The 26,693-nt window shown below is 33.7% G+C and overlaps 1 long non-coding RNA gene across 1 annotated transcript; it reads right to left on the bottom strand.

Annotated features, from left to right (window-relative positions):
• Nucleotides 1-4,476: 4,476 nt before the first annotated feature.
• LOC121409154 lies at nucleotides 4,477-15,418 on the bottom strand. Its single transcript, XR_005969127.1, has 3 exons — nucleotides 14,963-15,418; nucleotides 13,454-13,764; nucleotides 4,477-7,891 (listed from the first exon to the last, which is right to left on the bottom strand). It is a non-coding gene; the product is annotated as an uncharacterized LOC121409154 (long non-coding RNA).
• Between the last annotated feature and the right edge of the window lie 11,275 nt (nucleotides 15,419-26,693).

The raw sequence follows: 26,693 nt of genomic DNA, 5'->3' as shown, positions 1-26,693 counted from the left end.
TCATTTCATAAAAGAAAATCAAAATTAAACACAAAAATTTACGAACATAACGACAAAAATAGACAGGTCCATGTCAATATTGACATGGCCATAGGCTTAATGCAGGTTTCATCGCACTTTAAGTACACTGTTTAGGACATCGTTGTATTTAGTTATATTTCGTTATAAGCTGACGGAGGGCCCTTTTTTAATGATTTCAACACTATTCTTTGTCTATTTCCACTAATATACTATGTGTTCAGTTCTCCCTATTTACAACAAGGGATCTGGAATGCATGGTCCCATGGTGGAAAGGGTGGGTAGGGAAAGCAGAGAAAAAGAGATTAGAGGGATGGTCCAGGCTGAAAAGATTTATATCTGAATAAATAGAGTAAAATTCACAGAGCAAGATGCTGAAAATTTCATCAAAATCGGGTAACAAATAACGAGGTTATTGAATTTTAAAATTTGTCAATATTTTGTAAAAACTTTGATATGCACATCGTCATGAATATTCACTAGGTGGGCTGATGATTTCACATCCACACTTTACTTTTTCTTATGTTATTACATGAATGATGGATGTTTCATTTTTTTTCATGTGTAAATGATGTGTCCCCATTATGATGAAGTAAGTTGCGGCAATAATAACCAATGCACTTAATCAGTTTTCAATCCAATCCATTTGTTTTAGTTCTCGGTAGAAAAATGTTGAATAAACCTAATTTCATATAATAAAATACAAAAGTACAAGTGGGGATATCAGCCCACCTAATGAATATTCATAAAGACATGCCTAGAACTGCTTCACCGAAATTATGCAAATCTTTAAAATTCAATAACTTTGTTATTTGTTATCCGTTGCTTTGTGAATTTTGTGCTATTAATTGAGATGTAAATATCTCCAGCCTGGACCATCACTTTAAGAGAGAGAGAGAGGCGTGAGTGGCGACTTTTCATTGCGAGATATCATGAGACTACAGATAATATCATCTCTCAAAAGGATAATATTTACTTTTCATTAGTATGAAATTGCTACTTCAATTTTTTTTAAACATGCACTTGCCTGTATTTTCTTGTAGAATGCAAAGTTCAGTAAAAAGACGGCTTTATCACTCCCGCCACTACTGTCGAATAACTTTTGACCCATAAAGTTATATCCATAACGCTCCACTGGTCGACTGAGTACTTGTGCATATCAATTACGTAATTGATTGCCCGTTGTCATGGAAACAGGATGATGTTGTAAGGCAAGCACCATTATGAAAACCGTAACCTACATAACTTGAATATCATGTTCAGAATTACACACACTAGGTATAAAATAAATAAGAGTGTCACAAGCTTGTGACTGATTGAACAAATTAAGGGTGAAAAAGGGAGTCAAACCCTTACAAATAATAAAAGAGTGTCACAAAAAGTCCACAGTGTGTTGATGTTTTTCTTTTTGTCTCATTGTCTCATTTAATAAACTCCTGCAATAGTTGGATTGTTTCAATATTTTATCATCATGGATACTTCTTTAGATCGAGTGATATGTATCATGTTATCTCCATTAAGGAGTGACATTGCAAGATTATGGTAAACATACGTTGATACTTATAAAATAGCATCAAGTGTCTTTAAACAATGTTGTTAAGATATTACCCAATGACTAAACAGCATAGTAATGTGCCATGGAAATGAAGTGATCGTCGTTTTCCCCAAAAACTTTCTTCCATTACGAGACAAATGAATATTCTGTCAAGATCTAAGGCCTCTCGTCTCCTTTGTAATTATGAGAATGTTTGCTTATGGATAATTTTCATGAAAAAAACGGAGGAAAAAGTACAGAAACACAATAATTTTGAAAAGATTAATGAAAATGAACAGTACATCCCAACCATAGAGATTATTGTCGAAATGGTCCAAACACCAACATCAGCCCACCAAACATCACCCACACCCACGCTGATAGATTGAACGGAAAGAGGGAAATGGATCAGGTAAGTCACGATTGTAATTGTGCATATCTCAGAACCTGTCAAAAGTAATAACATCCCTTTCGTTTGGCACTCATATAATAATAATAATAGTAATTTATAGAGAGAATAATGGAAAGAAACTCTTAATACAACCAACATTTTTGTTCAATTCAAGTTCATCACCTCACCGGACTTTGACCATCCGGCTGTCCGCCATTTTGTTCAATTATCTGACCATCCAATCTTAAGGAGGGTTTCAAGACCCAGGTTTTCTTTACCTTGATAGATAGACAACGTCAAGTTCAGGCTGTCTAAGATTAAACAGCTGATAGAGATATTGTTTCTGATTCTTCCTCGATAAGTTCTTACTCATAGCAATTACTCTCTTTGAAGTTTAACATGGGGTGTGAGTATTAGCTTGCGTTTCCTCTTTAGAGGTGCCTCTTACAGTTTCTTGATAAATATTCGGTTCATTTCCTATTGCTGTATTAAAGGTATATATATATATATATATATATATATATATATATATATATATATATAATAATCAAAATAAATGAAGAATAGTCAAAGAATGCTCAATTATTTCACTTTAACTAGTTTCGTCTTTAATTCTTCAGAAAGTGAAATATTAATTAACAACAAATTCATACAAAAATTGCGCTATATATATATATATATATATATATATATATTTATATATCATCATCATCTATAGTAGTAGAAGTAGTAGTAATAATTTTGGACTTCGTACAGCAACAAATCCACTTTGTAGAGGGTTTAAATTGCTTTTCAATAAATATTAAACGAAATTAAGAAGAACTGAAAAGAAATATTATAGGTGCTTTTTGGTGTTTCAGAGAAGTTAAACATGTTTTAATGTCTTCAGGAAGACTGTATCATGAATTAGATGACGACATAATGGCTAATTCAAATTTGATTAAAAAAAACAAACATAAGATTGGAGTTCATTCAAACCTTCATAAAATGTAGGCAAAGTCAAATTTATGACAGATATAATCTAAATTCATTCCGACCTTCCGAATTTGAATTCATTCCGACACCGGGAAAATTGGGGGAACTCGATAAGCAAAAGATTACATTCCAGTTGTTCAAAGAGTCTTGGGAAATTTCATGAACGTTCATCGTCTGATGTAGACCAAATTCTATGCATCATTTTCTCGTGTCGCAAAAACAAATGTAGAACCTTTAAATCAAGGAAGAAAAACTTGGGATAGAATTAAGGGTACAAACTTCAAAAAAACAAGGGCTAGAACTAGAGGGAGAATAAACATGGAACGCATTAAGATGGCGATAAATCGGTTTATAACCCTCTAGCTGATAAAAGATGCGAAGGAGGAGGCCTCATTGATCAAAGAGGTAGATTAATCCAAACTCTTTGAAGTAGTTAACATGTACTAGACGGATTTAATCTGACGACCTGACTACGAAGAACGAATATAGAAAAACAAAGAATATCATATGACAAAGAATTTCAAGGGAAATTTCAAAAAAAGTAGATATGGATGTCAATGAAAGCGAAAGGAATTGGTATTAATGAATCAATATAATGAAAACCAACTAAAGACTGGTCTGGACAACCTATCAGGTTAGTCATTATCAGGAACCTATTAAAAGTCAATATCTACATAATTTCAGTTATTCTAGGAAGGAACAAATTATGTTACAAAAAAGTTGGTAGAAATCTGTATTCAAAGAACCCCATTTGGTTTGAGGTAAACTTATGCTAAAATGAGAATGTGGTGCAAATAACGACGTTTGTATCTTTCTAGAGGTTATTGCTACCTTAGGTCAGAACACTTCCTTCGGCAGGGAGTAAAATAAAACATAAAACGGTCTTGTTTACATGCTTGACTCGGTGTGACCTCATCTTGCTGAGATCTTTAAACATGACCGTGCATATACATTTCCGCACAAGTGATGTCACAAATCACGTCACTGCTAATTTTTACCGTCGGCATTTCAGAATAATGCGATTATAATAAATTAGTACTGGATCGCCAATACTCGGGTGTCAGTTCGTTTTAGCTCTGATATTATTACATACATACATGTATATTTTATGTTTATAAGTAGAAAAGAAATCAAACTGAAAGTAATTGATAGATTAAATATCAAGCGATAGAATAAAGGGGAAAGTTATTTTATTATTTCACATCAAAACAGTTGAATAACATTAAAACAAATACATTTTTTTATTCAATGCATTTTGAACATGATAATGCAACTATGTTCCCAAAATTATGTTATATTATACATGTGAAATATGAAATAACCCCCCCCAAAAAAAAAATCTTCCTATTAATCATGTATATATACGTATATTATACTATTATGCTAAGTATTAACACTTATTCTTTTACTTATTAAGTAAAAGAATAAGTGTTAATTCTTAGCATTGCAGGAAATGAGATTCAAAATTGAGCCAAAGTAGTTGGTACAACAGCAGCACTCAAAAGAGTAACTATCGATCACGACTATAGTAAGAAATCTGTGGGTGCAAATTTAAAATATTATAAAGAGGTGCAGAGTTTCTCAACTTTTAGAGTACAAACGAACATTCTCTGGTGGAAATAATTCTGTTACTTAATTGTGAACATTTATCCACTTGGGATAAATTTATAGCCCAAATGTATATAGGAAGTGTTTCATACAGGGTGTAAACTTTACACTTCGACTATCAATGGTAGATATGAACTGAGTGTGACACAATAATTTGAGACCCTAGATGTCTGCTTTAATACTGGATTTTTTTTATTTCGAAATTCGTTCTTTCACTGATTTTGTGGTAGTTGGTAGTTAATATTTCACAATAAAATACATTCTTATGCAGTATCTTTTGGCGGGGTACTTCCAGCTTCTACCACTCTCAAACAAGCTCAAATTGATAGTGGAATGAAATCCTTCTTGTTTTAAGAAATACATAACATATTCAAAAATGTACAACATTCTTCCTAAATTTATAACGAGTGTTACTGAAGGACTGAATCTTGGCTCATCTTCCTCTAAAAAAAAGAAAGCTAAAAAGAAAACCTAGTGTCCATTTCTTGTGTTGTGGACTACCTGCCTGGCGACTTCTATCCCTTCCAAAATAAGCCAAACAAAGCGATAAAAGTCAAACCTTTCACTATCCGTCCATCTGTGACGTAATAATACATCGGTATCCTATTCCTCGTGAAAGGGTTTTTTAAAAGGTTCAACCCAGAACGGAACGTTTTAACGGTGCCCTGACCTTTTGAAACAACGGACTTCAATAAACTGAGAGGTTTCCTAAATTGAAACTAACTGAAACAAATGAAATTTTAAGATAAGGCTGAGCAGCCGATGAATGCATAATATTCTGATAAAATGTGACTCTACGTGATTCAAGCACAACCTTTCAAATGTTTTCGATCAAAATTTGTTTTAAGTTAATGTTGATATAAACGGTAAGCTTTGAAAAGTCATAGGGGTCAAACAAGAATAAAACATCTAACATCATGTTCGTTGTCCCTTCTCTCTTTGTCCAGGGGGAAAAAATCACAATCAGAGCAAATATGATGACATCACAGTAGATTCCTACCTACGTTCATCAATTTTCAATTACGGAGTCGTTATACTGAGCGATTGAACTAGTGAACTCTCTCTTCCTAAAGTCATTTCAAGAGAAATCACCGAATCCAGATTAGGCAATATTGCGAATAAGCGGTATGGACCTGGACACTTTAGAATGGAAAGTGCAAAAGAATTAAATGATTTCTACAATTTTCCCTGTTTCATCAGTACATGATAGCATCATGATAAAACATGATAACGTTTGGGGTTTAACGTAGTGTAGTGTCAAAGAGAGAATTTGATATGAGTTGGACATTGGATAACATGTTTCTGTCTTGTGACCGTGAGTGACTCGAACAAGTCGACAGTTATATTTGTTGTCCTGAATCATTTGCTTCTATTCACTTCTCATATTTCAATTTCTTCGCGAGTTTTCAAACGTCATAATCTTTCAAAGCACTGGAATCAACTTCAACATATCGAATCCGAGTTTTGAGTCTGAAATTCTATTATCTAAGGGCAATCACATACAACTTCGAAATAATTGTAATAATACATGTAAAATTTGCTTACATGCCATTCCAGAAATATACGGTTGCATTCAAAACCCCGAGGACAGTTATATATTCAGGACTAAACTGTATTTGTCCAATATTTTTGTGTTATCATAACAGTTCGATATTGTAACATCACTGTGAATATAAGAGCTAACATGCAAAATGAGACTAAATCCACTTTTATCATTTGGCATATTTTTGCATGTTTAAATAGACATTCACCTGTGCATCAAACTGACTATAGTCCAACTCCCAAAAGTTTAAAGAAATTTACGTTTTCATGCAAAAAGGACTAGTTCCCAAATACTTTTCATGCAAAAGGAACTAAATCCACTTGTTTGCTCATTTATCACTGATTTTTTAAACCCAACTCTATGTTAAATTCCATTCAGGAAGTTCTCTTATGAAGAGTCATCAAACATGTGACACAAACGAGATTTAGAATATTCTTGCAGGTATCTTTTATTTTATTCAATTTTTCCTATATATTTCTTTGGATTTAGTCCTTTTTGCATTAAAAGTCGCAATGGTATAATGGCCCTGCACATGCAAGGCCTACAAGAACATAATAGTACTTATCTCCCCCTTATCCTTCACATTGTCATGCAGTCTTGAAGTTGAAATGGCTTACTCTTCTTTTCATTAGTTATTAAGAACATTTACCAACAACTTGAAATTACTTTCCATGCAGAAGGGACTAAATCCATGAAAATAATAAACATGAATAAATCCTACTTAACAGAGTAGAAGAAATTTTTGAATGGAAACATAATTTTGGTGAAATTTTAAAAAGTTGAATTATGACGAATCAGCAAAAGTGGATTTAGGTCATTTTGCATGTGTAAACTTCTAATATATACCTGATGAAAAAGTACAATATACTTAAAATATACCTTTTATGATGATTAAATAAGGAAACAAACTAAATACGTCCATGTCAAGATAAAATATATATGAAAGCATGGAAATTAACCAAAAGATACAACAAAGAATATGAGGGGAATAAATATGCACTGGATAGACTTTGCGAGCTTTGATGCTGTAAATATTTTCCCGTCAAAAGAGAAAAACTAAAATAACAATTGGAAGGATCGACTCTTGTTGCCCTTCCCATACTTCCCATAGAAATTTCACTATATGAGTTTTCAGATAATTTTTATACTACAACCCATTTTTTACAAGATATTCAGGTATCAGAATGAAATATTTTTAATCGAAAATGTTTACCTATTATTCTAACTGAACGACCTACAAGGATTTGAAAAAAAATACCGAAGAATACTTATTTAGGATTAAAATATATTAGAGTTTGTTAATGAGAATCAGTATCTTCAAAACCTGGACAATTTATTCAATACTCAGATTATGGTGTTACCTCATTAAATGAAATGAATAACATTAAACACCTAGTCCTGAATACGAATGACAAATGAAGTGAATACAGTATATCTATTTCTTCACTAGTAAAAAAGGGGTAGCACAACACCTTTTATTGGGTGTCCATAATTATCACAATTATTTATGATAACAATCGAATGGCCTTGTATTTGAAAGTACTTTCTTTCAACTCTACTTTACCTCATTTTGATCAAGATATCTTTATGATTCTTTAATAAACCTGGTTGGAATAAAAGGAGATATTTTTTCTTCATCATGATTTAGGGGGAACCTGTTCATATTTGCCCAGAGAGTAGTCCCACGACTCAAACTAAACTTCGATTGCTTATGTAGGCGATCGACAAACCTGAATTAATTTCCGCCCAGAAATGTAGCAGCTCTGTATCGTTCGATTTGTCATCTGTCCAGTGTCAAGTTCTCTACACGGCCTTCATCGTTCTATTTGATAAGCGAAAATCATGAAAACACAACAATACTAGTTTTGATTTTCATATTGGTATCTGACTTGGTTTCAGACCAATATTTTTATCTTTCGAATGTTGACATTTAGATAGTGTAACAGAAAGGATGATGATATAACTTCCCTTGGGAATGTTCGAATCCTATTTCTGTTTTAACAAAATAGGACAGTCTTTCCTCATATAAATCGAAATCCCGTGTTGCATTGCCTGTTTAAACATTCTCCTCATTCCCCATCAAACTTTACTTCAAATATTCCCCCAGGACGTCGCTCATATCGTTGCATTTTTATCTAGGGCGCGCTCCAAATTAATGTCTGTGTTGTATATTTATGTTTCCATCACATTCGATCATCTTCTTATTTGACTGAAACAGGTTTCCACTTAATTTTACAACTGAGCTGGAACACGTATATTCATTTCTAACGAACACGAAGGAAGTGCATCGTTTTTCTCCAATATCTATTCGAATACAAATTTATTGTAAAATAAACCACAATGTCATTAAAACATCGTTGATATTTCATTGCTTTATTTGTTTGTATCACCCGTGCAACCTAAACAAAATTATGCGTCATTTTTTTTATAATTGCTAAATTTATATGAAGAAAACAAAAAAGGATCTATGAGGAAAGAATAGTACTGGGATATTATGTGAGTTCACAAAATAAGCTGCTTAACTACTGATGCCTCGGCTTCCCGCAAGAAGGGGCTAAAGAATAACTTTTACTATTATTTGTTTTATTTCAAATATTGAAAGCTTACATCGTAGGCTTCCCGATGCCTGATGAAAACATTATTTTGACATTTTAAGCGAAATTCAACTATCAGCAAATCAAAAAGGGCATGATAAATAAAAGTAATCGTAAAGGTAAAAGTTATCCTTATGTATGTCCCTCCTTGCTGGAAGCCGTATGATGATTATACTTTTAATCGTATAATAGATTTAGAGTGTCAGGAAAGTTCAATTTTTCACGATTTTAAAGCTAGGAAGCTGAAACACCCAGCGACATTGAATTGTCGATATCTCTGAACTGAAAGGAAGTGTGTCATTCATAATGATAAAGGTCGGTTGGAGATGACACTAAGTTGAAACACTGGACAACAAGTTCAAACATTCCCGTTTTGGATGCGGTCAAGATGTCAGAAATTACTGGTCATTTGATAACAGAGAATGGAGCAAGATTCATAAAGATAGAAAAGGCAAACCCGTGAAAGGGAGTTTTTCAATCAACCTGCCTTTCTTTGAAGTTGAGCGAATTAATGAGACATTTGATCTTGAATTTACGGCGCCGTTTGTGTGGCCGAGAGTGGATTGTTAAAAGGTAGAAGCAGTAAAGTGTGTGCAGCTGTGACCGGTAATACAAGCCATGAAACGGTCAAAGCACTTCTCATGGAGGTCTTCAGTATCACTTGGCGTATCAGTCACTGCTTCTGGGCATTCCATTCGTCGCATAATGATCGCTCATTGGCCTATCAAGCCAATCACGTGCTAATGAATTCAATGTAAGCGTATTCTATGAAAGGAAATAGCGTCGTTCAAGGTATGGCAATCGATTGCCCCATAAGACTCTATTATATGATCTTCTTAGGGAAAAAAGGAGGAGGTGCAATCGAAAAATTAAATTTGGAATATCGATACCAAGCAGTTGAATTCTTAAGTAAAATTTTGCATAATAATGGTGGTGTGGGCATGTATGGTTTACTCAGATATGAAAATAATATAATCCTATGATAGAACACGAATCATCAAAACAACATTCAGCATTCCGTAATTAATTTGTTGATTTGTAGCAGACAAAAACCTTTTCTTGATTACGTTATTATAATGATTTAATTGAACATATAATCGAAGATGTGGTTTATTCTGCATGAGCAGATATCATCATCTGATTTTGAAAAAAAATGAGTCGCAATTATTTACATCTCTCTCTTTCTCTCTCCAGGGCATCAGATAACGGAATAAAGAGGCAAGTACCTCGATCCATCAGTTATAAAATAATCATGTTTACAAAAGTCAACAGATCTCAAAATTTAATTCTATTTTATGCCCAAGAAACATAAATCATGTGAATGACTTTCCATATCCAATCATGAAAAAGGTTGTAAAATTCTCCCTCAAACTCAAGCGCAAATATAATTGCAACTATTTAGGATTCTCCACACTGAAGCATCATGGGAAAACTATGCAATCACGTGAACAAATCTCTTATACACGATCATGTCTCGAGGCACTAAGGGGATAGGCGTGGGAGACTGGGAGTACGCCCTTTTGTGGGGAAACATCTGAACGTGTTAGTCTCCTTGCTACTGATTTGAATTTGATTTACCATCGAAAGGTTCCTGATAATGAATTTTAATATGAATAGCACATAAACGTTGAAGCTGGTCCAATATGAATTTAAGCAAACTCACGTAAAACGTGTATACAAGTTTCTACATTGCATGCCTCCGATCATAATTTCCCTCCCTGTCGTAATATCAGTTGTGAATTAGGCAAAGATATTATTAAGTAAGTACGCCCCCTTCTTTCACACATGCGCAGATCACAATCAATAAATCATAATATTTATGTATTCATGCCTGATTAATACACACTTATTACGATTAAAAATTTATTGTAACAATTGATTTATAACTCTTATTTAAAAAAAATGTGGATATTAAATAATTTTGTTTTAATTCTTTTTTGTTTTACCAGTGAATTCCACCTCTTCATTCATATAAAATTCTGGTTCTAATAAATTCGACTTAAAATTCGAAACATAAAAATTGATTATTCAAAGGAACCATTAATGGTAAGATTAAACAATTTGACAAGTATTGTTTGACTTATTCGATTTTAAAATGGAAATCATAAGAAAAGTATAAGAATATCAAGTGATTAAATATTGTCTTGTCTGAATATCAATGCCAGATGTTTTGACAAGCATGTCATCATGAGGTATTTGAATCGTGATAATGATTGACGTGTTATCCATAGATCGAGATATCCAGGTATCAAACCTGGGCTCCATCCTACAAAGAGTTACGATTGATCCGATCAATCGTAACTATGGAAAGCCAGCAATGTCGACAAAATACTTTCTAGAAAAGATGTAAATTCATCAATGATTCTCTTTGTTTTCAAAGGACACTGAGCAAATTTCCTAGCGAAAAAATTATGACGTTGATGGATTTCCATATACTTGAGATTGATTGGATCAATCGTAACTCTTTGTAAGACGGGCCCCTGAATGACCTTATCATTCTCATGTTACCATGACAACATCATTTATGAAGGAAGTCATGTGAAATCAAGGATAGAAAGAGGAAGAGCAGAGGGCTTCTAACAAATATCCCAGTCAATACTAAACAACATTTTCACCTTCTCTTTATTCATTTGGTGGCATTAAACAAAATGGTAAAGTGTGAACAGCAATCGATAAACATTTTAGTAAATGTCAACTAAATTTATATCAACGACCCATTAACAGAATTCAATATGTTTTTTTGTAGTTATATTGTTCTATGATGTTATACAGCAATGCATATTAATGAAAGACAAAGCTATAAAGTTAAATGCTCTTATATCGCACCCTTTCAATCCTAGGTGATCTCTTTGCACAAAGCACTTTTTTTGTTTCAGAGTTAAATCATATGCTAGTGTAATTCATGTTTGCAACTATCTCATTAATTTTGTCAGTTTTATCTTGATTGTTTTTTTTTCTCTCTCTCTCATCCTGTACAAGAAAAGTTATGTTTATCTGTCTTTACATGGAGTTCCTTTCATTATAAGTCCTTGTCCACGTATTTTGATGGTGCAGTGGTCGAACATGTGTCAAATAAAAGAATATTGACCTTGGATTATTAAGTTTGCCAATATTCTAGCTTCCGGCGACCACTTGAACATTATACTACCGTTCTTAAATATCTGAATGAAACTAAAAACATGAATGTATTTTGATATCATGAAAAGGATTTTGCAGGTTTTTGCTTACTGCCAGAGATGTTGACCTCGCCGATTACTCATTATTTGAGAAAGATTTATATGAATATTTTAACAGCGCTTCTGTTGATCGGGTTACCTTCATGATGTCACTGACTTACCGGTTCAAACTTAGCTAGTGAAAAGTTACTTGAAAGATGAAAACAACAGGGAAATGTATTTATAAGACTGTATAAAATAGGAAGGGACTGCAACTATGATTGCTGTTATATATGCCAAGTGACTGTCTGATCCAGACTGTGGTGGGTTTCCCTTCTAATTGTACATCTATCTCTGGTCGAATGTTTGTTACTCTTAACGGGTCAGGTCAGTGAAATTATTTTGGTAATTCAAGGGGTTTTTTTCTAAATATTTCACAAAATGTATTCTAAAATTAACAAATCGTATGACTTCAGAAATACTGATGGATAGTGAGAAATGCACCAAGGCAATACAACAAGGTTGTACAACGAGGTAGATCACCAGCTGTGCATGGTTTCAATCCAAGATACACTGATAATGTTAAGCAGGAACTGGACTATTATGTTTGAAATAATAGTACATATACTTCACTGCGCTTAATGTTTGGTATCATTACCCAGCCATAGCATTCAAAGAATCATCCACATATCACCTGGGTCGAGTGCAGCCAATTTGGGAAAAAATCTTGCTGTATAGGAAAGTAACGCCTAAATTTAAGAACCCACAACCCTCTGATTAAAGGGAGCGCGTTAGAACCACTACACTTTCAAAAAATATTGGGTTCAAATGCTCCGTGGTGGTAATTATGTGTCCAACCAACAATGGGCATTTCTTTCGGTAATTTTATTTGTCCAGTGTGATGAAAATTTAGCCCATTCTAAAGTAATTGCTGCTTATTTTTTAACCTTACTGGACAATATGCTTCCCGCATTGGGTAAAATACTGCCCCGAATTGGTTGGACATATAATTACCCTCATGCTGGTTAAGAGTTTACCCAATTTTTTTAGTGTATATACCATGGTGCTTCCACCATCTGCATTAAACATTGTAGACCAATATTGGGACAATTATGTTTCCTTTAGCGCTATTATTTTGTTCGAATTTTCCAGAAAAGCTTTCTTCGCGTAGCCTTTTATTATATGCTTATCCCGGAATCAGTCCTGAAATCTTTGTTTGCACAATGCACGCGCGTTCTCGTTTAGCCTTGACACAGTATATTATTAATCCATCATTTTGTTCTAATGCGTTGATTCTGCTTTCATATTCAAGCCAATCAATAATTGATAAGTTATGCATGTTGTCGTAAGGTTTTTTTTTAATACAATGAAAAATGAAAAAACATCAAATAAATCAGATAAACAAACTTACCCTTTTTTCCATAGATCATGTATACTATTCAACCCATTGCCTTACCATGCATGCGGTTACGGAAATGGGGTGTCAGTTGTTTTTATGAAGTACAAATTCGTTGCTGCTTTGTTGAGCGCTAAAACCCGATTGTTTTATAGATCACTGCTGCAAATAAATTATTAGATTGAACCTAATAAAAATGTATATTTACTAAAAAAATATAGTCTATAAAGTAGTCCTACCTTGCAATACAGCGAGATATCAGCCAGAAAATAATAAATTCAGATGAAATCCAAGTTTTTCTTCAATTTGTCCAAGGGTGTGTATAAAGTTTATTCATACCATCAAATTCAACACTTCATTTCTCCAAAAGCCATGTGCCTCAAACTTAGACTCGATCTTCAACTCTATCGTGAACTAGAGAATGAAGAAGAAGAAGCATCCAAAAACAAATACCCCTGAGCCTGTCGTCAAGCGATTCCTTTTGCTTTCTTCTAAAAGTCCTCCCCGGGAAATGGCGGCAATATTTTCCTCCCAAACAGGCGATGACGGTCTGAGAGAAAGGGATAAGAGAAGATCGAGATGGTAGAATGTTTGATGTAGATGGTTGTTTGGAGCTGGTGTCTGGATGCAGGATGAGAAAGCTGGATGATGTTATGTTGGTAGAGGAAGGCAAGATGAGTGGTAGTTATCTCAAGATGAGTGATGGAACGTTTTAGTCCTCTAGATTTCATGATACATCCTTATCATCATCTCATCCTCTCTCCTCATAACCCAATATAATTCTCTTTTTACCCCTTTGTCTCGAACCCCCCCCCATCTCTCTATCTCTTCCTCTCCTCTATTATTCCTTATTAATCTCCTCCTTTTTTTCTGTATCACCAATAATAAAGACTCCCTGGTTCTCATAGATCGCGCATGATTCGTTTAAAATTCCACCATATGTTAAGAGAATGGCTACCCACAGGTATCGTAACTTAATATTGCTCCATCATAATTCAGCACTGTACCAATCAGTGAAAAGGATCTTCAAAATAAATCTTCCTTTCAAAACATGTAATATAAATATCCAATTAAAAACAAATCTTTCCCTAGAATCATGATTACTATCATCATATTACACGTAATTATCTTATTGATAAAGCTTGAAGAAGTTGTAGGATGATTGCTTGTTCACAATTATGCAGAATTTACTCTTACATAATGACTTAGGTATTGTCAATTTAAACGTAAACCAACTGGAATAGGTCATCAGCCACATGATATTATCCTCAATACCAATAAATATGCCAAAAATATTGTATATTTTCCCAGGAAATTAAAGGCCTCTTTCATAGATAACGATGTAGCATTTATTGAGAATTGTGAATTAGTATCATGAAAAATTTGCAGAAACAGTATAATTGAATTTCAATAAGAACATAGATCAATGCGCTTATTATTCCATCTCTGTTTTTATTGTCAATTAAGTTTTTAAAAACGCAATCTGTGCAACTTTGCAAGGGTCAATGACCCTTTGTTAACTTTTATGGCGACGAGGTACGTCATTGATCTCAAATGAGAAAAGAGCGATTATGATAAAGAGTATTTTTATAAGAATGAATGAAAGGGCAGATATTGAAATATACATTTCCTGATCAGAACCTCAAATGAATTTGCAAAAAAGTAAATGCGATGACGCTTCCAATCACTCAAATTTAAAAGAAGATGCATCATACTCTAAACAATACCTACTATAACGTTATACTTACCTCTTTAGAACTGTTTCGCGGCAAATTTTCTACTGATTTTCCGGAATGACGAAACAGTAATCCAACTAATTAATGTGAATTGATAGAAAATAACTTTTCAAAGTTGACACGCACAGAGAACTTTCTCACCAATCATGCAAGATCATGAAGATACTTTCGAACGCTCCAAAGAGTTAACCATATTATGACAATGCTGACGTTTACGTTGACTTTACTTGCAGGACATAACAAGCACCATTCTCTGCGCAGATCCTGCACGCATTGGTTCCGCTGTGCATCCTTGGCGCATCCTTTTATTTTCCCGCCCAAAATGATGTCGTCTGTAAGCAGACAAATTCGCTCAAGTTTGTAACAGTATTAAGTGGGCTTGACGTTGAATGATGGACTTGAAAGCTCACTTCCACATCACGGCTGCATATAGTTTAGCTTACGACGTATTTGTGTCATAATGCTCTAATGCAGGAATGTCTTCTTTGGTTGCGTAATACCTATTTATCCTTATTGATCCATGGAAAATCCTGGTAAAACGCATGAACAATGAAGGGCGTCTTCGTGTCTTTAAAGGTGTTTTAATATCACGTAATCCATGACTTTTTAAACATCAAAGAGAATAGAAAATTGCATGTAATTAAACACATTGTTAAAACAATGTGAACACAAATGGGATATTCATTGATAACGTTTCGGGTTAATAAACATATGTTTTATTCAAAACCAAGAGGTGTAAAGATGGAAACACTTGCTTTATATACATGTACAACCAACGTATCAATGATCACCGTGGACAATGACTTGACCTTCAAAAAAAGCCCCACACTATTGTTTTTATCGCTTTTCTCGCATTCCTGCCTTACAAGGATCTATTTATTCATTAGAAGACTGATATTTGAATGTTGCCAGTAGATAATTATACCACATGATATCTATAAATACTTGACACGACGAATCGTGGTTAGTGACTTTATTCCCTTATGATATCTAGAGATAAAACATATTTATGCGGCTTTACAATTAACGTCGAAATGCTGAAGTCACGTAAAGATTCCCTTTTCAGGTGAAGCCTGTCAAGATCTCATGGAGTTCGTTTGAGTCACAATGAATCTATAATTACCCTTTTTTATGTTTTAAGGCGCTGTTATAATGTCTAAAAATAACGTTTCTTTCTTCATATACATTCTAACCATATATTTCCTCATTCGTTGTTGTAAATAATAATGTAAAACTGTTAATTTTATTATTGTAAATTTAGAATGAAAGCGAAAATTACATGAATCGAAGTGAATCGAATTGAGTCTAAATTGATTTCATTAATACCATGGTCACATTTGTTCTACGGCGGCCGTACGGCGAGTCGAAAACAGCCGTTTTATCAATTTTGATTCAAACCACCTATATGTAGTTGGACAAAAAATGTTGAAACGGTTGTTTTCGACTCGCCGTACGGCCGCCGTAGAACAAATGTGACCATGGCATAAGCAATTGGTGGGTTATCATATTATATGAACTAATAGTAAATGCATTACTACATCATACATGGACATGGTGAAAAGGTTGAAAAGGGTAAATAAATTGTTTTAAAAAAGATAGAAAGACAAATTTGGGAATAGGTCAGATCGATTTTTTCCAAATATTGAATTCCACATGTAATCTATATTTCAACCTTGATAAAGAGATGATTTGTCTCCGGTGTTTAAAATGTATATTTTTTCTCATCTAATCAACTCCTTATATTTCTGTTCGGTTATTCGGTTACTTTGAAGATAAAACTTTCACAAGTGACGATGCAACGTATTCCTATTTGTGAAAACGAAAAACAGATGCCCCCCCAAAAAAAGCACTTCTAAATGCGATGGTTTGCGCATTCTAACAGTTAAGAAATTAATCAAAATAATACATTTTCAGCAAAACAAATTCGTCGTTTTGCCAAGAAAATGTACCAATGCTGACCCTGCATATTTTGATATCCGCTTCAAATAGTTCTCTATGCTCTTTTGATCCACTTTAAGGGAAATGATTGTCATATCTTTTCCTAACAACAATCACACGTGTATGAAATTATTCTATACATCTAATAAAAACAAACTGCAATCAACAACTTACTTAAAACGCAAAGTTTATTTTTTAATTGATTTTGATTATTAGTGAAAAATGTTGATACTCAACAAATTAGTATTTGACACTATTTAAACCTTTAATTAAAATCTGTATTTTATTAGAATCTGTAAAGTGCTAGCAGGTAATTTTGTTTTCTATCTTTATTTTCTTTGTAACCGAAGATTAAGAATTTAACTTTGTTGAATTACTATACCATATATTCATAACAATTTGAAACTTAATTGTTATATCTCGGCAGTCTTTTACATTCTTCTCTTTCTTTCCTCTCTTCCTTGTTCTTACATTTTTATTTTGTTTGCTTGGATGCAAAACAAGTTTAAAGGTGCTTCAACCAATCAAGCTTTTAGCTTATGTTGGAACACCTTTGTATGTTCATTATTTACTTGTGCTTCGTATATATTTATATATTATCTGTGTATTCTTTTACATAGTAAATTATGAACATACATAAATAAATAAATAAATCATTAAAAGTCTTTTAATAAAATGTTAGTTTCCGTGTTCTTGCCCTTTCCGAATTGCATCATTTCCATAAATTCAATTCCACGGATACTCAATTTGAACAGGAAATAAAAGTTATCACCCAAGATTGGCAATCAAACCTTATCATCAGCCACTTATCACTTGCTTTCTATTGGACTTTACATAGTTCCAAATCGACTTACAGTTCTAATTGGGACCAGTAGTCATTGTGGAACAGCTTAGGCAAACATTTGTGCTTGTATTCAAATAAATGTGACATATGTCCTCTTAGACAAGAGAATGTTTGAGGAATGTTAATTAAACCAAGGAGTGCTACGGCACATTGATTGGTAAGAGCACGACTTCTTACATAAAACATCGAAGACGAGAATGTTGACAGCCTTTTAGGGGAAAGGAAATCTTCCAAGTGCACTTGAAACCGGCAATATTTTGCATGACGTCTTGTTTCCTTTTTTATTTCTGTGTTTTGTTTTATTTCGCTTCATGTTTTCAGTGCACGTTTTATTTATGTGTGTATAGAATTTTATGAATATAATCATTGTTAACTTGTTATAATCATTGTTAACATCGTTTTGTTTTTTTTATTGAAAAGGGGGACGTTAAATTGCTTCACATACTATATTACACCCACCTTACCCCTCACTGGCCCTGTCCCCACCCACTTTCTCCCTCTCTCTCCCTCTCTTGCGCCCCCTCCCCTCTCTTTCTCTCTCTCCTCTATTTCTTGGCATATTTTTCACTCACTCTGCTCCCTCTCTTTCTTGTTCATGTTTTGTAATTCGAATATAGTGGTGAGGTAGTGTTAATATATATATTTTTTTAATAATTATTTCATGTCTCTTTAAAAATGCTCCTTCATTTCCACTCCGACCAAGATTCATTCCTCCATCTTATCCCGTTATTTTCTTATTTTCAAAACAATAATTGACATCACTCATTTGGCCTTGGCATTATTGCAAAATTAATTGGATACATAGATAGGGAGGCGGATGACCTTAGCGAGAAACCACGTTTGTAAGCTCGGGACAGGTGTTTGGCTTATTAATATTATTGATAGATGAAGGGTAACTCTCAAGTCACGTACAATGCAAAACATAGATCATGTAGATAGATAGATAGATAGATAGATAGATAGATTGAAGAGTGAAGTATATTTAAGGATTTGAAATTGAATTAGAGGGGTATTCTGAGCTGAATATAATAGGATTTGAAAGATAAAGAAAACTCAGACAAACAGAACACTAAAAATTTGATCAAAATCGGACAAAGAATAACAAAGTTATGGCATTTTGAAGATTTGCATTATTCCAGTGCAACAGTTCCATTCACGTCTTCATAAATATTCAATGAGCAAACTGATGATGTCATATCCCCAAATGTTCTTTCGTATTTATTATGTGAAATTAGGTTTATTCAAATATTTTCGTCCAAGAACACCAAAAAAAAATGGATTGACCACTGATTTAGTGTATTAGATATTCAATGTTGCAACTTATTTCATGAGAAGAGAGACATATCATTTACACATGTAATAAAAAATGAAACGATTAAGATTTCACTTAATAACGTAAGAAAATGGAAAGTGGGGATGTGACATCTCAAATTCTCAAGCCCACCTGATTAATATTCATGACGACGTGTATATAATTGTTTTCATAATATATTGTTAAACTTAGAATTCAATAAATTTCGCTATTTGATACCAGATTTTAATGAAATTTTCAGCGTTTTGCTCTGTTAATTTGACTCTTTATTTTATTCAGATATTGATATTTTCAGCCCTGAGTAATATAGAAAGATGGAAAGGGAATTAGCAGTATGAGATGGGTGAACGGAGAGAGATGGATACCGAGTTCAAGATTTACAGGCGAATAAAAAGAACAATAGTACTGTCAGCAATAATAAGTGCTGCCAAATGAAAGCTGGAAAAAATTAAATCTACGTAAGATATCAAACGATTGAAACCTGGATGATATAGAGGATAGAGAAGAAGGAAGACGGGAGAGGGTTTTGATTAGACAACAATTACACGTAGGTCATGACCTCAACATTTCCAGCCGTTGTGATGACGTTGAAACGCATCGACAATGTGACGTCATTCATGAAGTGGAATTATTATAGAGTTGTTTGTAATCAATAGAATACCGCTCGATGATTCGGGACAAAATCAAACCATCTGTTCTTTGTTTTGTGTCATTTATTGTATAATTGTTTGTTTGGGTTGTTTACGAAATCACATAATGAAGAATGATTAGTGAGTGAGATAAAATGATATGAAAGAAACAGAATGGCTGTGGTTTGATGAGAAAGAAAAGAAGTGAAAAAGAGAAACAGAGATAGAGATGAGATAGAGTAATTAAAGATTAAATCGAAACGAATGGCTGACCTATACTTGCATTCATTGTAATAAAGAGTTTTGTCAGACACGTCATTATAATTGCCAATCATGTTGCTAATTAGATTTATTAATCGATTGATTGACCTGTGAAAGCTTTGTCACAGTTGTTGCAGACAATTATTTTCATACTCGTTGGTATACACAGAACAGATGGTTATAACATGGATTATCGGCAGTTTCTAAAGAGAACTTAAAAGTGAAATCAAATATGCATACACCAGTATTTGTGACGTCATAATGTATATATTCATGATGTAAAACATAGTTATATTCGATGTTCATTATAGATCCTCCAGATATTTTTTTATCAATATGAAATGAAAAGAAAACTAAATTGATCGAGTGTTGTCACTTATTTTGAAGCATGAAATTGGCCAAACAAAAGTAATAATATATATCTTCAAGTAGATATATATATATATTTCAATTTTGAAATGGGCATCATTGTACGTGCCAATGTATCAAAAAGTATAAATTGGGAGAAAATAACGTGCAAATAGCAAATTATATTGTAAAACAGTATAACAAAAAACAGGTTATATCAATTCAAGAAGGTAAAACAACATTAAAATGATGAATTGCTGTGTATAGGTCCTATTCATCACAAACTGTGTTTTCTCACTAATTCGTTGAGAGTTTCATTCCAATTTTTTATTACTCATTCTTTCATTCTTCATTGATTAATGTTATTATTCAGGTGTAAGATCCTATCATGTCACTTATAGAAGAATCCACGTTTTGAACTGACGAACGTCACTTTGAGCTGGTAGACCAACACACTTCTTAAATGTAGAGTGAAATGGTGAAAGACGAGAGGGAGGGAAAAATATCGGTGAGAGGTATATTTCGAGTGGAGATGGAAAGCTGTGGCAACTCTTCTAACTCCTTAAAATCAATGAAAATGTTTCCATCAGAACCCTCCATCCTCCCAAACCCTCAACTGTGGTATTGTTTTAATCAGAGGTGCATGTGACTGCGAATGATGGCAGGCGATTGATTGCTTAACACTTACCAAGAATTCCCACCGGACCCTAGACAGACAACCCAGTAATTAATTGATAACGTTTACTCAACGACCATAAGAGTATAGAGAGGATGAGTATGTTTGAGGGGTGTGTGGTGTTATCAGATTATCTAACCTGGATGGAGGAGTTTAAGTGAAACGGTGGCTACCTCCCTCTCGAGAAAAAAATAGTACAAAGTTGCCTAATGTTAGTTTCATTGTACAGCACTATATAAACACCAAACCTCTATCGCATGCTAACCAGAAATAGATGAACGTATTCACTTATTATGACAACTGAATATTAAACACATTTACAGTAATTTGTAGATATGGAAAATTACCGAAAATTCATTCACCTTTGAAAAAAATATCTCTGGATATTATTCGCTTTCAAATATCTACAATTTTAGTTGCATCACATTTCAAATAGAAATTGTCAATTTCAGATACAGATACATGATGTCCAGTTTCTTTTATAACATCTCCCCCTTTTCCATTCTTTTTTTGGGAGGTGGTTTTTTTTAACCTTTTCCCCTTTCTTTAAGATGTAGCTTATCATACTGTTTTTACCTGAAGCAAAGTATCTTTGGCCAGATTTTAAGTGCTGGTGTATATTCTGCTAAGATGAAGAGAGGGGACGGGACAGAGTCATCGTTGACCTCTGATATAGAAAGAAAACGGATTTCGTCCTCTTGCCAGTAAAAAAAATGAAGGGGAGGGGTGGGTTGTGAGAGTGAGTAAGAGAGAAAGAGAGAGAGAGGGGGGGTAAAAATCACGGCATAGTCTCCTCTTTGACTACAATCTGTTACTTCCGAGTTGTAGTGATTTTTTTGACAATATGAAGGCTACAGATCACAAAGCCATTGTAAAAACGAAAATACATTTAAAGGTGTAGGGAAGTGATACAAATTTCAGACAAATCGGATGCAAACTAAAAAAAAGGTGTGATGTTATTCCGTTTCGCTTCTTTACATAAAAATATCATATGCATATCATGGATGGTATGCAGATGAGCAAACCGACGTCGACACAAACTATCACTTTTTATTTTACACAATGTCCAATTATTTAAAACTTGGATTCACTCATAAAACAAAATTGTAAATTATTATTGACATGATTTGTTATGATTTGGTGGAGACCTTCGATGTCTTCAAATCTACAATCATGTATGAAAATAAATCAAATAGTAATTGTGTGTGTGACGCCATCTGCTCCCTCATTTGCATACTCATTATGATGTGCAGAAAATGAAAGCTGATATTAAAAATGCCGTAACTTAAGTTCACATCCGATTTTGATTTAAATTTCAGTGTTATTCTGAGTTTTGTTTGTCCTAATTGTACAATTTGACTGTTGAGTGTGGACTTGGCCTTTCTGACTACATTCACCAGTAACCAGATTGAGCTCAGAATATGTATATTATCGGGGGAAATGTTGAGCATTGTATTTACCAACGTTTTCCACACTGTGGCAGTTTCGTGCATATCAACTGAATATGGTTCCATGTCTTTCATATCAGCTTAGACTTGTCTTTATGAACTCTCGGAAGATAGCAGATTCGAGGTTTCTGAAAAGTTGTTTATTCATGTTTGTACCTCTCTTCCTATATAGCAGACGCGGTAACATATTTGAAGAGATGTGATGCATGGATCAATTCTACCATTTCGAATCACTTCTAGAAGAATAATAACAAGAGACTGTCAAATATCCTCCTTGCACTGCATCCTCAATCATGTCTAAATATTGTAAACACCAATAAATCAACATCCATGTCGCCCTTAGCAACCATAGAATTCTCTTTCAGTCTTCATCCATACACTTTGAACTCTAAACGCAGATGGAATCCATGAAAATGTATCAAAATCGAAGAAATAGAGATGGCACGGTGTTTAATAAGAAACGCCACTGGCATAAGGCCTATCAATAACATCCTTCATTAGACAGAAAACATTCAGATATGTCAGATTCTGAAAACCCGACTTACAATGGATGGTTGCAAGAAAGTGGTGTTGTATTTCTAGACTTTTCAATCATGGCAACTTAGCTGAAAAAATAGGCGATACCCGTCATGTATTGGAATTAAATCGAACTTACATCAAAAAGATTTTTAAATCTTAATAATCAGATTAATACATGTTTTTGTTAATAAAAGCTTTAGTTGATCTCCAACAGAGTCAACTCAACAGGCAGTAATATAAGGATAAGACCTATTAATCATGGTCATGGAGAAACGAGAGAAAACAAATGGCCATTTTATAGAGATAAGAGTCAAGCGTGTTTTTATCTTATCGTGAGGGAGATAGGAAAAATGTGAAATTTTATAGAGGGGTGGTATAAAATACGTGCAGTAATAGTGAATCTTCACCATTGGGTTGAATAAGATCACGAAGAGTGGTCCAGCGTTTGCATTTTCCATAGCAACGGCTCCACCTGGGCACTCGTGATTAGAGATCATCATAGCAACGGAAGGATGGAGGAGGTACCTGGTATGACGGATGAAGTGGAGATTCTTTGAGTGTGCCATCGAATGATAGAAGAGAGAAAACTCATTTATCACCTGCCAAAATAAATGACACTTCATCACACATACGATGGAGAAAAAGATAAATATTGCAGAGTTTAAGGCTTCATACAGGAATCACTGCAATGTGGTTCCCAGTAACAGCCCCCCCCCCCATGCACACACTCTCTCTCTCTCTCTCTGTCGTTCTGCTGACTCCAACGCCCTTCCCCTCTACAGTGCGTATCGAAAAAAAAGTTTATACTTAGAAAAAAATCCTGTACAATTATACATTTGTAATATCCTGAAGATTTTTCCACATTTTAACATTGGTACAGATCCACTTAAGCTAATGACGATATAACAGTCGAAAAAGATTTCTGTTTGAGTGAGCACCACTTACTTTTGAAAAGTGAAAAACGTTTTGCGCATAACTTTGAAATAGTTATTTGATTAAAAGTAAAGCTTAATCATGAAGTACACGTTGAATTTAGCTAGTAAAATTGATTTGAAAATATATCATACTTTTTTAACTTGTTTCCCTGCCCATAACACTTCAAAGAGTGCATTGCGCCCCGCCCCACTCCCCCACACACCGAGGCCATCGTGACGATATTTGCTTTACACTGAGCTGTGATTGAATTTTATTTTGTCAATCATTGTCAAGCTTGGGAAAAGTGTGCAGAAACAAGTATTAAATGGAAAATGAAATGTAAACCCACTTTAAATGATAAAAACTTAGTGAAAAAATGCTAAAGATGTCTGATATAAACTTTTGTTCAGATTCCATTATGTCCTCAGATCCAGCTGGCACAAAATGGGTAAAGGTTGTGCTTACCAAGTGTTAAAAATTCAATTCGGGTGGCAAATTCTTACAAAATGCTTGAATGTATCTGTTTTATTTCAATTGACTTAAAGTGCAAGGGAAATGTATGATAAATCTTTCGTAGTGTCAGTTTGATTTCGCCCTTTCCCCTTGACACAGCGTGAAAACGAGCATTTCTATGCAGATTTCTGCGAGCTTTACAAAAATGGACAGTGCTCACTCTAGTGCATCATTCTGTCATAACTTACTTTCATTGGATAGATGAGACCCAAACCCAAGATTATATGTGAAAACGCTACCCACATGTATATTTTTTTTAATTCCCAGGGCTTTTTCAAAGTGTAAACTTTTTTTTGATACGCACTGTAGTCTGTCCTTCCCTCTCTTCCTCCTCTTTACTTTCATAACCTACTTATTTATATTTAACTTTTGTCTTTCTTTGACACACCCCCTTAGTCTCATTGAAAACACTCTTTCATTTCTCTTTGTAATCTTTACTCTATGTAAGACTACAAGAGGCCATAGTTTTTGGTTGAAGATAATTACAGATCTAGAACATACTATGGCCCCATTTCCATTCGTTTTTAGAAATAAAAAATAAATTAAAAGTCAAGATTTAAAATCTCCCTGAGAGTTTCTGTACTAGAGCAGTACAATACAAAACCTTAACACATGCTTTTAAGGAGTATTTATATTAACATCTCTTTTGTACTTAAGTTCCAATGCCCTCATACGTTGGCTAAAAGAGCATGCCTTCCGGCTCTCTTTATCTTTGACATAATGCTGCGTAGACTCCTATTCAAAAGCATATCACAGAGAAAACCAATCTGAGATGGTACATATTTCTTTCACATCTCACATATTCCCTTTCTACTAAAATTAGTACAAGACAACCTCCCAGATGACATTAGTCTTGATTAAAACACAACATTTGAAGCACGAAACAGATTATTCTTTGCCAAGGGCTTATATCAATGAGCAAAAAAAAAATCAGAAACACGAGTAAACACTTTTCTTCCTCCCAAATATGCTTTTGAAGAATTTATCAACCAGAAGAAAAATTGGACAGCACAATTAATTTCTGTGAAATTACATAGTCACACTCACATGGGATGTTGGATGAAAAGAAAGTGTTTAAAGGCTTCTTCAAACATGGTGAATTTCTCTATTTTCTCCAGCAATCCTCCATTATATATATTTCTTTAATTCAGACAACTAAAATCTATCAAGAATTAAAAAAAAAATATTATACAAGATTACCCCCCAAAAGAAAAAGACTCCCATCTCAGTAACTTTGTTTTGTATTTTCCTATCCACTGATAGAGATTGAATATATAAGCATTGGAGAGGATTGTAGTGTAAACAAGCCATAGTAAGGTATAAAACGATACAAATGTAAAAGACCCATCTTAAATGGACAATGGTGTATCATTGTGTAAATCACATGTTACTTAAAGGTCAAGTCCAACTCAGAAAAATGTTGATTTGAATTAATAGAGAAAAATCAGACAAGCACCATGCTGAAAATTTCATCAAAATCGGATGTAAAATAAGAAAGTTATGACATTTCAAAAGTTTTGCTTATTTTTAACAAAATAGTTATATGAACGAGCCAGTAACATCCAAATGAGAGTCGATGATGTAACTCACTATTTCTTTTGTTTTTTATTGTTTGAATTATACAATATTTGACGATTAGGACCTCCTTGCCTGAAGCACAAAATGTTAAAATAATGGAATTCCACGTGTTCAGGGAGGAATGAAACTTCATTTCACATGACAATGACGAGAAAATAAAAATATTTAATACTTCATATAATAAAATACAAAAGAAATAGTGAGTGATGTCATCAGTTCCTAATTTGCATACCGACCGAGATGTGCATATAACTGTTTTGTGAAATGAAGCGAAACTTTGAAAATGCCGTAACTTTCTTATTTTACATCCGATTTTGATGAAATTTTCAGTGTTATGCTTGTTGAATTTTTCTCCTTTCATTCAAATCAAGTTTTTGCTGGGGTGGACTTGTCCTTTAATGAACGGATTTATCATTTTGTAGGAAGTTGTAAATTGATTTACAAAGTATACAGGGTATAAAGAGCATTCCAATAGCTCAAGAAACTATCTTAAATTATCTATAATGCATCACAATATGGAATTTTGATTATTGAACATCATTTGTTGTCCTTTTAATTGATATTATTTATTACAATTTTTTCAATTTGGTTTTCCAGATCTAGGCTATGTTGTATGATCAAATCGAATGCAAAATTACAGTGAGGTTATAATGTTAGAACATTTTGTAGATTATTCTTCATTTTATGCAATCTCCTCTTCCCCCAACTTAAAACAACAGGAAAAGAAAACATAAAATTATGAAAATAGTATACACAAATCCA

The sequence above is a fragment of the Lytechinus variegatus genome, chromosome 2 (assembly GCF_018143015.1).
Source record: "Lytechinus variegatus isolate NC3 chromosome 2, Lvar_3.0, whole genome shotgun sequence".
Taxonomy (NCBI): domain Eukaryota; kingdom Metazoa; phylum Echinodermata; class Echinoidea; order Temnopleuroida; family Toxopneustidae; genus Lytechinus; species Lytechinus variegatus.
This window is presented reverse-complemented; position numbering and strand designations above follow the sequence as displayed.